This window comes from Dipteris shenzhenensis, chromosome 11 (genome assembly GCF_047967505.1).
Source record: "Dipteris shenzhenensis isolate YYH24624 ecotype China chromosome 11, Dip_SZ_1.0, whole genome shotgun sequence".
NCBI classification, from domain to species: domain Eukaryota; kingdom Viridiplantae; phylum Streptophyta; class Polypodiopsida; order Gleicheniales; family Dipteridaceae; genus Dipteris; species Dipteris shenzhenensis.
The window spans coordinates 26,814,100-26,826,344 of NC_141606.1; the positions used below are offsets into that span (position 1 = coordinate 26,814,100).

Here is a 12,245-nt window from a genome sequence, read left to right on the forward strand (position 1 = left end):
GTCTAGACACTCTAGATGATCTTCTCAAGGGCGTTTCAACTTGCTGTCCCACCTGTATATCAGCCACATTTGGCTCATCATTTCCACCAAAAGATGAACTATCATCTACCCTTGATTGTATACCTGTGGGAGTACTTGGTGGTACCATTTCTTGCACATTTGGTGCATGGACAGCTTGTAGGTGGATTCACATCTTGGAAAGTGATTCTCCTCATTTCCACATCCCTCATGGGTGCCTTATGCATCTTCTTCTCATTCAAGACTACATCATGGCTGCGTATGATCTACTTTGCTTCTGGATCCCAGAGACGATAGTCCATCTCATCACTTTCACCATAACCCAGAAAGATGCATTTCCTAGACTTAGGATCTAGCTTCTTTCGAAGCACTTTTAGCACATGTGCATATGCCTCACACCCAAATATATGAAAATGAGAGTAAGAGGGCTTCTTGCCACTCCATGCCTCTTCAGGAATACCACCATCCAAACTCTTACTAGGTGATCTATTGATCACATGCACTGCAGTCTTCATTGCCTCAGCCCAAAAACCACCAGAAAGACTTGCATTGGAAAGCATGCATTGCAAACTTTCTTGAATAGTACGGTTCATCTTTTCTACAACTGGATTTTGCTCTAGAGTAGGAGGGGATGTGAGCTCCCTCTTAATCTCACGTGCATCACAGAAATGCTAAAAGTCATGAGAGAGATACTCTCCACCATTGTCAGTCCGTAGGCATTTAAGTGTTCTACCTGACTGATTCTCAACCAAGGCCAACCATTTCTGAAATACCTGGAACACATCACTCTTCCGAGCTATAGCATAAGCCCACACTTTCCTAGTTGCATCATCAATGAATGTCACATAGTATTATGCCCCGCCTAATGACCGTGTAGGCATGGGACCACATACGTCTGAATGCACCAAATCAAGTTTTTCAAAGTCTTTCTTTCCCCTTCTTTTATGGGCTGATTTAGTCTGCTTCCCATAGAGACAGTGCTTACAAAATTCAAAATTCGAGAAACTCAAATGCGGTACATAACCCAAACGGCATAAGAGTTTCATCCCATTTTGGCTCATATGGCCCAACCGGCAATGCCATAAATAAGTGCTTGGCTACTCGGTTATTGCAACAGCATGATCAAATACCCTTGATACATGTAAGGGATACAAAGTCCCACATAGCACCCCTGGCCAAAAGCATAGAGCCCTTCTAAATTTTCCAACTCTGAAAGCCAAAAGTGGTGTGAAAACCAAGCATCATCTAGCTGACCCACTGAAATAAGACTCTTGGTCAACTTAGGTACATGTCTCACATGTTTCAAAACAAATGCAGACCCATTTGCAAAAGAAAACTTTATGTCACCTGCTCCCACTATGTCACATGCATAGTCATTTCCAAGATGCACACAACCAGTCTTTCCACTATCATAAGTAAAGAACCATTCCCTATGGGGAGTAACATGGAATGAAGCACCAGAATCCAAAATCCAATCCTGGGAATATGCATCATCTGAAGTGGTAAGCAACTCTGCAGATAAACTAGACATGAAGAGAATGTCATTGCATTGATCTCCTCGATCTTCACTTTTCCTTTGTCCTCCCTTGGACTCTCTTCCTTCTGATTTGCACCCCGATTTGCATTCTTTTTCTTATCCTTTTGCTCTCTTTTCAGCTTGTAGCAGTCCTTTTTCATATGGCCCTTGCCATAGTGGTAACACTCAAGGTTCTATGCCCTGGATTTGCTACAAGACTTCCCTCTTTCTTGGGACTTCCCCTTGAACTATGATCTGCCCCTTTGCACATTTAAGGCTACATCCTGCTTGTTGCCATCCATAGACTTCCGTCTAATCTCCTCGGCCAACAAGCTACCCACAACATCATCAAATTTTAGTACTCCACCAGGTGCAGAGTTACTAACAGCTGTACGGAAGGTATCCCATGAGGATGGCAATGAACATAAGAGAAATATTGCCTTAGTCTCCGCATCAAAATTCATCTTCTCAGCCTGAAGCTGGCTGAAAATAATATTGAATTCATTCAAGTGAGAAGCAATGGAGACCCCTTTCTTCATCTGCAACTCAAACAACCTCTTCATGAGGTAAACTTTATTAGAGGCAGTTTCCTCCTCATAAGTGGCACACGATTTCTTCCACAAATCTTCTGTAGTCTGCTCATTCTGCTCATTTACTACTGTGAAATAAACTGAGTCCGCAAGATGAAGTCTAATAGTAGACTTTGCTAATGCATCCAACTCATTCCAATCATCCTCAGACATATCTGTAGGCTTAGCTTCAATACCTGCCAAGGGTTTAATCTGCTTCTTTTGAATAAGCACATCCCTTATCTGTTCTTTCCACAAAGAAAAGTTTGTCCCGTCAAACTTTTTAATGCTGAAAAGCTCCTTTTCAGACATGGAAGAGGATGCCATGATGCAAATGAAGCAAAATCCCAAATGCTAGTGCCTGCAAGAGAGAATCACACGAAATACCAGGTGCACCCAAATGTGTATGCCATAATAGAGTGAAATATCATCAAAACTCAAAGCTCAAAGCATCAAAAGATGCAGCTGACTCAAGTGCATGTACTATGCATCCAAATGAGCAAATCTGGCCCAAAAGAAAATGCCAACTGCAATGGCAATCCAAAATGCCAATAAGTGCCAAATGGCTCAAGCATAAACACCATCCATGGGCATATGCATTACCAACATCTCATCCAAAAGAGTATAACACTATCAGTGTATCACCTGCAATGTGTCAAAGCTGTCCCTCAGCATAAAATAGCATCCATGTGCAAAGCATCCATAAAAATAGCATCCCACAAGGCAATCTGGGCCTATCAACGCATCCAATAAGGATCGCAATGCATCCAAATGGCCTATAAATCATCCACTACAACCCAATGCACACCATGAATGAACGCACACGGCTCAAACCACAACCAGAGTGATATGCATAAGGTATGCTCAAGAAATCATGGTCCCACGGCAATGACCGCTAATGAAAATAGAACCTGAGATGCCTCAAAATATGGGTGCCATTGCATAATCGGACTCAGCATGAAAATCTGCAAATATCTCTCTTCTGCCGGAACTCCGAAATCCCAACCGATGAGTGAGAAATGGGAGTCAACACTTATCCACTGCCATGTGGCATAAATCTAAGGTTTCAAAACCTTAGAATAAAGAATGCATAACAGACTGACAAAATCCAATACACAGAGATCTATAACTCTGAAAATACTCCACCGAATCATGCAAGAACTGACAAGTAGGGGTTTTTAGGCGTCCGAAATGCAATGGGATAGACGGTTTTGGAAACCATGGTCCTAATCACTAGGTCCAACACATGGACTGAAAAACGTTTTTGGAAATAGAACTGTTTGTAAACTCCATCGGAGGGCGAATGATGAGCAACATAGAAGTTTTAGGACCTCCTCAATCCACCGGAACTGACAGATCTGCAAATGGTTGCTCCAAACTTGAGTTCCAACACCCGGGCAGAAAAACGCAAAATTGACACAATGAGTCAGAAATCCAATGAAATGATCCCAGATTCAAGAATGAAGGTGTTTCCAAGCTCCTGAAGTGAAGTGGATACCAAAAGCAAGCAATACTTGCCTCTACAAGTCAATACGGAGTCTCTGTCGTCGAACGGAACAGGGAAAAGCTTAAAAAACGACTTTTTCTTTGAAAACACTTAATAGGCTCTCAAAACCACTTCGCAAAACCAAAGTGACTTTTCCAAAGGTTCCTTCAAGGTCTTTGCACACTCGGATGCAAGTAAAGTCACCCACAAAGCTTCCCACAGAGCTTCTCCTTCCTCCCATAGAATTGCTGAGCTTCCAGGCATTCACACACGCTCAGCTAGATCACCCGGGCTCTGATACCAGTTAAGAGTGCTCTCAACGGAAGTGGAATGGAAGAGGGAGAGAGAGAAACAGAGAGCCACACAAGTTTTTGGTGGGTGCAGAACACCCTAATCTTCTTTTTCATTCATTTCTATATGTGTTTGAGTATTGTACATAACAGAGGTAAAGGCACAGTGACCTTTAACCCCCACATTTCCTTCTCATAACTGGCACACAATTTCTTCCACAAATCTTCTGTAGTCTGCTCATTTACTACTATGAAATAAACTGACTCTGCAAGATGAAGTTTAATAGTAGACTTTGCTAATGCATCCAACTCATTCCAATCATCCTCAGACATATCTGCAGGCTTAGCTTCAATCCCTGCCAAGGGTTTAATCTGCTTCTTTTGAATAAGCACATCTCTTATCTGTTCTTTCCACAAAGAAAAGTTTGTCCCATAAAACTTTTTAATGCTGAAAAACTCCTTTTCAGACATGGAAGAGGATGCCATGATGCAAATGAAGCAAAATCCCAAATGCTAGTGCCTGCAAGAGAGAATCACACCAAATACCAGGTGCACCCAAATGTATATGCCACAATAGAGTGAAATATCACCAAAACTCAAAGCTCAAAGCATCAAAAGATGCAGCTGACTCATGTGCATGTACTATGCATCCATATGAGCAAATCTTGCCCAAAAGAAAATGCCAACTGCAATGGCAATCCAAAATGCCAATAAGTGTCAAATGGCTCAAGCATAAACACTGTCCATGGGCATATGCATCAACAATATCTCATCCAAGAGAGCATAACACTATCAGTGCATCACCTACAATGTGTCAAAGCTGTCCCTCAGCATAAAATAGTATCCATGTGCAAAGCGTCCATAAAAAATAGCATCCCACAAGGCAATCTGGGCCTATCAGCGCATCCAATAAGGATCACAATGCATCCAAATGGCCTATAAATCATCCACTACAACCCAATGCATACCATGAATGAGCGCACACGGCTCAAACTACAACCAGAGTGATCTGCATACGGTATGCTCAAGAAATCATGGTCCTACGGCAATGACCGCTACTGAAAATAGAACTTGAGATGCCTCAAACCATGGGCACCATTGCATAATCAAACTCAGTAAGAAAATCTGCAATTATCTCTCTTCTGTTGGAACTCCAAAATCCCAACCGATGAGTGAGAAATGGGAGTCAACACTTATCCACTGCCATGTGGCATAAATCTAAGGTTTCAAAACCTTAGAATGAAAAATGCATAATAGAGAGACGAAATCCAATACACAGAGATCTATAACTCTGAAAATACTCCACCGAATCGTGCAATAACTTACAGGTAGGGGTTTTTAGGTATCCGAAACGTAATGGGACAGACGGTTTTGGAAACCGTGGTTCCAATCACTGGGTCCAACACACAGACTGAAAAACGTTTTTGGAAATTGAACTGTTTGTAAACTCCACCAGAGTGCGAATGATGAGCAACATAGAAGTTTTAGGACCTCCTCAATCCACCGGAACTGATACTGCAAATGGTTGCTCCAAACTAGAGTTCCAACACCCAGGCATAAAAACGTAGGAACTAACACAGTAAGTCAGAAATCCAATGAAATGATCCCAAATTCAAGAATGAAGGTGTTTCCAAGCTCCTGAAGTGAAATGGACACCAAAAGAAGGCAATAGTTGCCTCTACAAGTCAATACGGAGTCTCTGTCATCGAACGGAACAGGGAAAAGCTTAAAAAATGACTTTTTCTTTGAAAACACTTAACAGGCTCTCAAAACCACTTCGCAAAACCAAAGTGACTTTTCCAAAGGTTCCTCCAAGATCTCTGCACACTCGGATGCAAGTAAAGTCACCCACAAAGCTTCCCACAGAGCTTCTCCTTCCTCCCACAAAGCTGCTAAGCTTCCAAGCATTCACGCACGCTCAGCTAGATCACCCGGGCTCTGATACCAGTCTCTCTAATTTGGGCACACCCTTTGGGGATGTGTAAACAACGTAAAAGTTTAAACCCTCACAGAGAGGGGCAATTCAAAATTTCCCACGTTTCTCTTTTTAGCACTGCCTCGCTAGGGGCAGGCTATAGCAACCAGAAGGATGCCCGTCTAAAGCGGGAATGGCCATCCCTTTGCCCATTTGTTAAAAGAAAGTATCTTCTTGATTGTTCTTTTCTTCTTCTGTTCATGCGTTTGATTTCTGAAGTTACTTCTTTCGAAAACAGTTTCTCATGGTGTATATGTTCTTCATGGTGTTTTTCGTCTTTTGAGATTGGTATTCATTTGTGATTCCTGTTCGTGCAAAATCAAGGAGAAACAAGGGTTGAAGAAGACTTGTTTTGGACTTGCTTGTCAAGTGATTTCTATTTCACCTCCACCCGTTCACTTGCTCGAATGCTGCATATCTGATCTCTAATGTTGTGGTTCATGACACTTAGCTCTTCACCTCACAGTTCCTGGAAACAACGTTACTCCCAACTTCGTTTTTAATTTGGAGCGAATACCTCAACGAGCTCTGTTCCCTTCTCTATTTCCCTTGGGTTCCCTACTGACCCCTCAGCCTTGAATTTACCCGCGGAACGACCTTCTCTATGGTGTTGCTGCCCCCACGCATGGTCATCGTTACCATTCGAAAGATTTTTTTAAGAACTCTGATGTTGGTACTTTTGTTTTCAGTTCTCTCTTGTCCTTTTCTTCCCATCTATAGCTTGATAGCAGTCCACTTCTACTTGTTCGCCCGTTGGGATGCTTATTCTGTTTTATTACGGTGAGATTCTTGATACTTAGCGAGGTGATATTCTTGATGCTTAACTCGCTGCTTGATGTTTTTTCCCAAAGTCTTCAACACGTTTTGAATGACACTGTGCGACATGCTGGCAGCTCCCTTCACCTTGTATTTCGTACTTAGCAAGCCAAAGAAATAAAAAATAAACGCATTAAGGGGCTCAGGAGAGCAAAGCTCCAATGGAGAGAGAGGGTATTTGAAGTGAGCCAGCTCGAAGCAACTGCCAGGTCAAAGTCTCAAACGAGTTCATACTATTCCCGTCAAATTTGCAAAGCAATGGGCGCATCAGACTTAGAGATAAGGATGTCAAGCTTGTGGAAGACTATGAGTAGGAACAACATAGGCTGGATGCTCTAGCTAAAAACAAGAAAGAGCATTGATCAATCCTCAGCTCAACTATCGAAAGCAATTTCCACGCATTTACTTAGAGGACATTCATTTCCAAATAGCTTGTCAGAGTCCACCTCTTTTACCGAATCTTCCTGGCTTCGTTGCACGCAACTATCCCAATTCGTTGATTAGGAGAGCTCTTATCTGTGAAATACAAAGCAATGACATTTTCAACTCAATAAACCCAGAGTTTACCAACATACAGTATAGCAGTTTACCTTGCTCTTCCTCCCTCCATGCACCTTACTCCTCCTAAGGGACTCCTAAGGGCAGTGCGCTCGGCACCCGTGCCTCTTGTCTTCTTTCGACTGTGGTGAATGGGGGCTTCATCACCATGGCTATGCTGGATCCACCCTGCTTCATCTCCTCCCCTTCGCCTGAGCTTGTGCTTACATCCTCTCTCGCTCCTCCCTACAGGAGCGCTTCATCCTTTCGCAACCCATATGCATCTGCACTTCCTAATGGCAGAATCCAGTCGAACGAGGGAAGCAACTCGGCAAGGCACACTTGGGTTCCTTCAATGCAGAGAGTTGCATTGGAGCCTGCCCATCGACGATTGATGGTTGCATTAGGTCGCCTGGACCGACCGGGCATTGCGTCTCTTTTGAAGGGAGAAGGTTCTATGTCCGACTGCAAACTGGTTCATGATCACGTGATCAGAATTGGTCTCGAGCAAGATACCTTCCTAGGGAGCTTGCTTGTCAGCGTCTACGGCAAGTATGGGGCCTTGCAAGACGCGCGTTTTGTGTTTGACAGGATTGAGGAACCCAATATCGTTTCTTGGACAGCCATGCTTACAGCTTATGCTCAGCAAGGACTTCCCAATGAGGCCATTCAATTGCTTGAATATATGTATCAGGGAGGAGTGAAACCAAACAGGATCACCTTCATTGGTGCTCTTAGTGCATGTGCTAGTCCTGAAACCCTTGCAGAGGGTCACCTTGTCCATGCATGCATCGTTGAGTGTGGATTTGACCACGATTTGATGGTCGGTACTGCCCTCCTCAAGATGTATGGGAATTGTGGCGCTATAGAAGATGGTCGTGCTGTGTTTGACACACTGAGTCATAACGACGTCGTCTCCTGGACAGCCATGATCGCAGGTTATGTCCAGCAGGGTTTTAGCAAGGATGCCCTTAGACTATTTCGACAAATGCAGCGAGAACGTGTGAAGCCAAACAAGGTCACCATCGCTAGCGTTCTCAGCGCGTGCGCCAGCTTGGCAGACTTAGCCCAGGGCAGAGCGATCCACTCTAGCATTGCTGAGAGCGAACTTCATTCTGATAACGTTGTGGGCACCGCCCTTGTCAATATGTATGCCAAGTGTGGTGCTCTGAAGGAAGCACGTTGTGTGTTCGACCAAATAAGCCAACACGATGTGGTTTCTTGGACCACTATGATATCAGTTTACTCCCAACAAGGGCATGCAAAGGAAGCTCTTGAGCTCTTTCAAGAGATGCGTCAAAGGGGGGTAAAGCCAAACAAGGTCACCTTCATTGCTGCACTTAGTGCATGTGCCATGTTAGAGTCTGTGACAGACGGCCAAGCAATCCATGCTTCTCTAGCCAGGGATGGATATGAGTCAGATGTCACTGTGGGGAATGTCCTTCTTCATATGTATGGCAAATCCAGACATTTGATTGCTGCGCGTTATGTTTTCGACAAAATGCTTAAACGTGATGTGGTCTCTTGGACAACCATGATGACAGCATATGTCAAGCAAGGCCATGAGAAGGAGGTCCTTGAATTCTATCATCAAATGCGGCGGGAGGGTGTGAAGCTAGATGAGGCCACTTTTATCTCTGTTCTCAGTGCTTGTGCTGGTCTGTCAGCCTTAGGTCAGGGTCGATTGGTCCATGCCCACATCGTTAACAGTGGTATTGAACCAGATGGGATGGTAGGCACAGCACTTGTCAAAATGTATGGTAAATGTGGTGCCCTTGAAGCAGCGTGGTCAGTGTTTGATGGAATGCATGAACGTGATCAGATTGCCTGGACTACTATTATTACTGCTTACGCCCAAGAAGGGCATAGCAAGGAGGCTCTTAAGCTCTTTGAACAAATGAAGCATGAAGGTGTGATGCCAGATGAGGTCACATTTGCTGGACTTCTTTCTTCATGTAGCCATGAAGGCTTAACGGATGAAGCTGCTGTCTTATTTGATTCTATGAGTGAGGAATATGGCATCACTCCTGCTGTGGTGCACTATGGGTGCATGATTGACATACTTGGACGGGCAGGGCATTTGGAGGCAGCAGAGGAAATGATTAAGAAGAGTCCATATCCATTGAATGCTTGTATGTGGTCTGCCTTATTGGGTGCCTGCAGAATCCATGGTGATGTGGAGCGAGGTTTACGTGCTGCAAAACATGTCATGATTTTGGAACCACAGAATGCAGCACCATACATTTTACTTTCAAATATCTATGCTGCAGATGGGAGGGGGGAAGATGCACAAAATGTCATTAACGACATGGTGAAAAGGGGCTTAAAAAAGAAACCTGGATGCAGCTTGGTTGAGGTAGATAACAGGGTACATCAATTTCTGGCTAGTGATGGATTTCACCCAGAAAAGGAGGCCATATATGAGCAATTGGAGAATTTGGATAACCAGGTAAAAGAGATAGGCTATGTGCCAAATATGAAATTGGTAATGCATGATGTGGAGGAAGAGCTTAAAGATTACTTACTGGGCCATCACAGTGAGAGGCTGGCAGTTGCTTTTGGACTCATCAGCACTTCTCCTGGAACCCCTATTCGGGTGGCCAAAAATCTTCGGATGTGTCCGGATTGTCATATTGTCATGAAGCTCATCTCCAAAATTGTCGGGCGAGAAATTATTGTAAGGGATGCTAATCGAATTCATCACTTCAACCATGGTCTATGTTCATGTCGTGATTATTCATGATAACTTGTAAACTGACACACACTGATAAGAATCTGTACATAGTTATCTTTGAGTTTTTAATTTTAACCCTGCATGCAGTCCATACTGGTAGCTGTGTTCAAGAAAGTCTTGTATTTTGCTTTATTTGTGTCTGTTTCTCTTGTAGGTAGAAAAGGATGCTTCTATCAGCAATTGAAGCAGTAAAAGAGAATCACTTGTCTCCTAAATTTAAAGAACAAAACACCCAAACATAGACCCTCAGCAATTACAGTAGGGTAGCCATCCTTATCTTGTATATGCTTCTATCAGCAATTGAAGCAGTAGAAGAGAATCACTTGTCTCCTATATTTAAAGAAGAAAACACCCAACCGTAGAACTTCAGCAATTACAGTAGGGTAGCCATCCTTTACAGTATGAATGTGAGATATAGGTGTACTGTTGAGTGTTAAAAAACAGGGGTGAAGGTAATTTCAAATCCAACTTCTTTAGTGTAGAGGAGAGAGAGATGTAAATGAACTGTGCTGAAGAGAGAGAGTAGAAACAGTCATATATATTTGTCTCAAAGATGGACGAAACCATATACATGTGGACACAGTGTGCCACCATCTGTCAGCAGGGTGCTGCCTAGACGTGGACCCCTGTGACTCCCAGAACTGTTTTCCTACCTCCTCGTGGCACCTAAAAATTCTTCAGCTTGTGCGCTCTCTTAGAGCTTCAGTTGGCTGCGTAGTGATGCCCCGCAAACACACCTTCCTGCTGCTCCAATGGACAGCCAACGTAAGGGAGTGTTTGCTACTGGAGTGTACTACTCTTCACCCTTCAGATGATCTGTAGGCTGGACTGGGTGCTCCAGACTGAGGCGCAATCTCTGGCCCACCACCTGTGTATGTTGGCGTCCTTGCTTCTCTCCAGGCCAGCCTAGTGTCAGGCACAAAGAATGGATAGATAGGATGCAATGACCACAAGGCTGGTGGCTTTTTATAGAGGGCTGGAGCCCTGGGAAACCAACCAACCAGTCTGCAGAGTGGCCCAAATTGTACCTGCAGACACAATGGCAGGCACCTGACTGCTGCGTGGCAGTCCTGCTCCAGGCACATTGTTTCCTCTCTGCCCCAACCACCAGATCAGCTCCAATCTGCTCTTGGATGCTGTGCAGATGTGCTTCTCTGTCTTCAGACTATATCCAGCCTGCCCTGACCTGCAGAACACTCTCAAACTGGCCCTGGATGCTGCTCAGATCTGCAGCACTCTTGCTGCCCTTTGACATGAACGTGACAGCTCCGGCTTGCTGTCTTTTTACTGCTCCAAAAGTGCTACTGCATGAGTTGCAGTCATCTGCCAGTTTTCTATGTTGTCCTTGCTGTCCACATGGCAGCTAGCATGCTGCCCATGTGGCAGCCGTACATCTAGCTTCAAATTTGCTCCCATGGCAGTTCACGTGGCTTCTCTAAAACTCTCTGGCTACACCTCCCCCATTCCCTCCTCATTTCGGGGTTCATAGGTGCGGATGTGACCTAAATACTACACCACCCCCTCACCGACTCACCGCCGTGGGCCAAACCACATGCTAGATGCTCCATCAGCTCGCATGGAGAAGCCCTCTGGAACAAGTTGGAGACATTCTTGTCCATTAGTATTTCAACCCACAGCTGTTACTCCTCTTGGTCGGGTCCCGTGCAAGCAAACCACCTGTCTAGGTAGTAGGATAGGGGAAGACAATGTCCTTTGAAAACATATTGTAGGTGCTAGCACTACACTCTTCGATAGTGTGCAATTGAGATACAAGGTATGATGTTTGGCATCCCATATATACAATTCCTGGGAACTATGATTAGTGCTACCAATGAGGACTTGTTGAAGGAGGAAAGGGGAGTTGGCCCAAGACGGATTGGGGCTTCTCCACTATGTATGAATGTTATTGATCATACTTTGTTTCCCAAGAGAGTTATAGCTGCTTGGTCCCTCCTTATTGTCATAAACTTCTTAACACAAGGTTCTATAAACTCCTAACAACTCTACACAACCATGATTGGCTAGGATATCATTTTGAATGCAATCTTTTCATCATTCTTGATCTGGAGGACCAGTTGTACTTTAAGACTGCTATGCATAAGACCCTTTGCATGTTGGGACTTTGATGAAAGGTGCTCTAATGAATTTTGTTTTTTTGTTGGTGCTCTAATGAGTTTGTGCCAGCAACTAGATCAAGCAAGGGTAAGGCAAGGCATGCTTGAAGCACTTTGCCAACATCAAATAGTATGCTCGAGTTCCCTACATACCCATGCAATTGGACGGAAGCAGATTTAGACCCTAATG

The 12,245-nt window shown here is 44.1% G+C and overlaps 1 pseudogene; it reads left to right on the plus strand.

Moving 5' to 3' along the window:
• The first annotated feature begins 7,242 nt into the window (after positions 1-7,242).
• LOC147896840 (pentatricopeptide repeat-containing protein At3g26782, mitochondrial pseudogene) lies at positions 7,243-9,997 on the plus strand (annotated as a pseudogene).
• Positions 9,998-12,245: the final 2,248 nt, after the last annotated feature.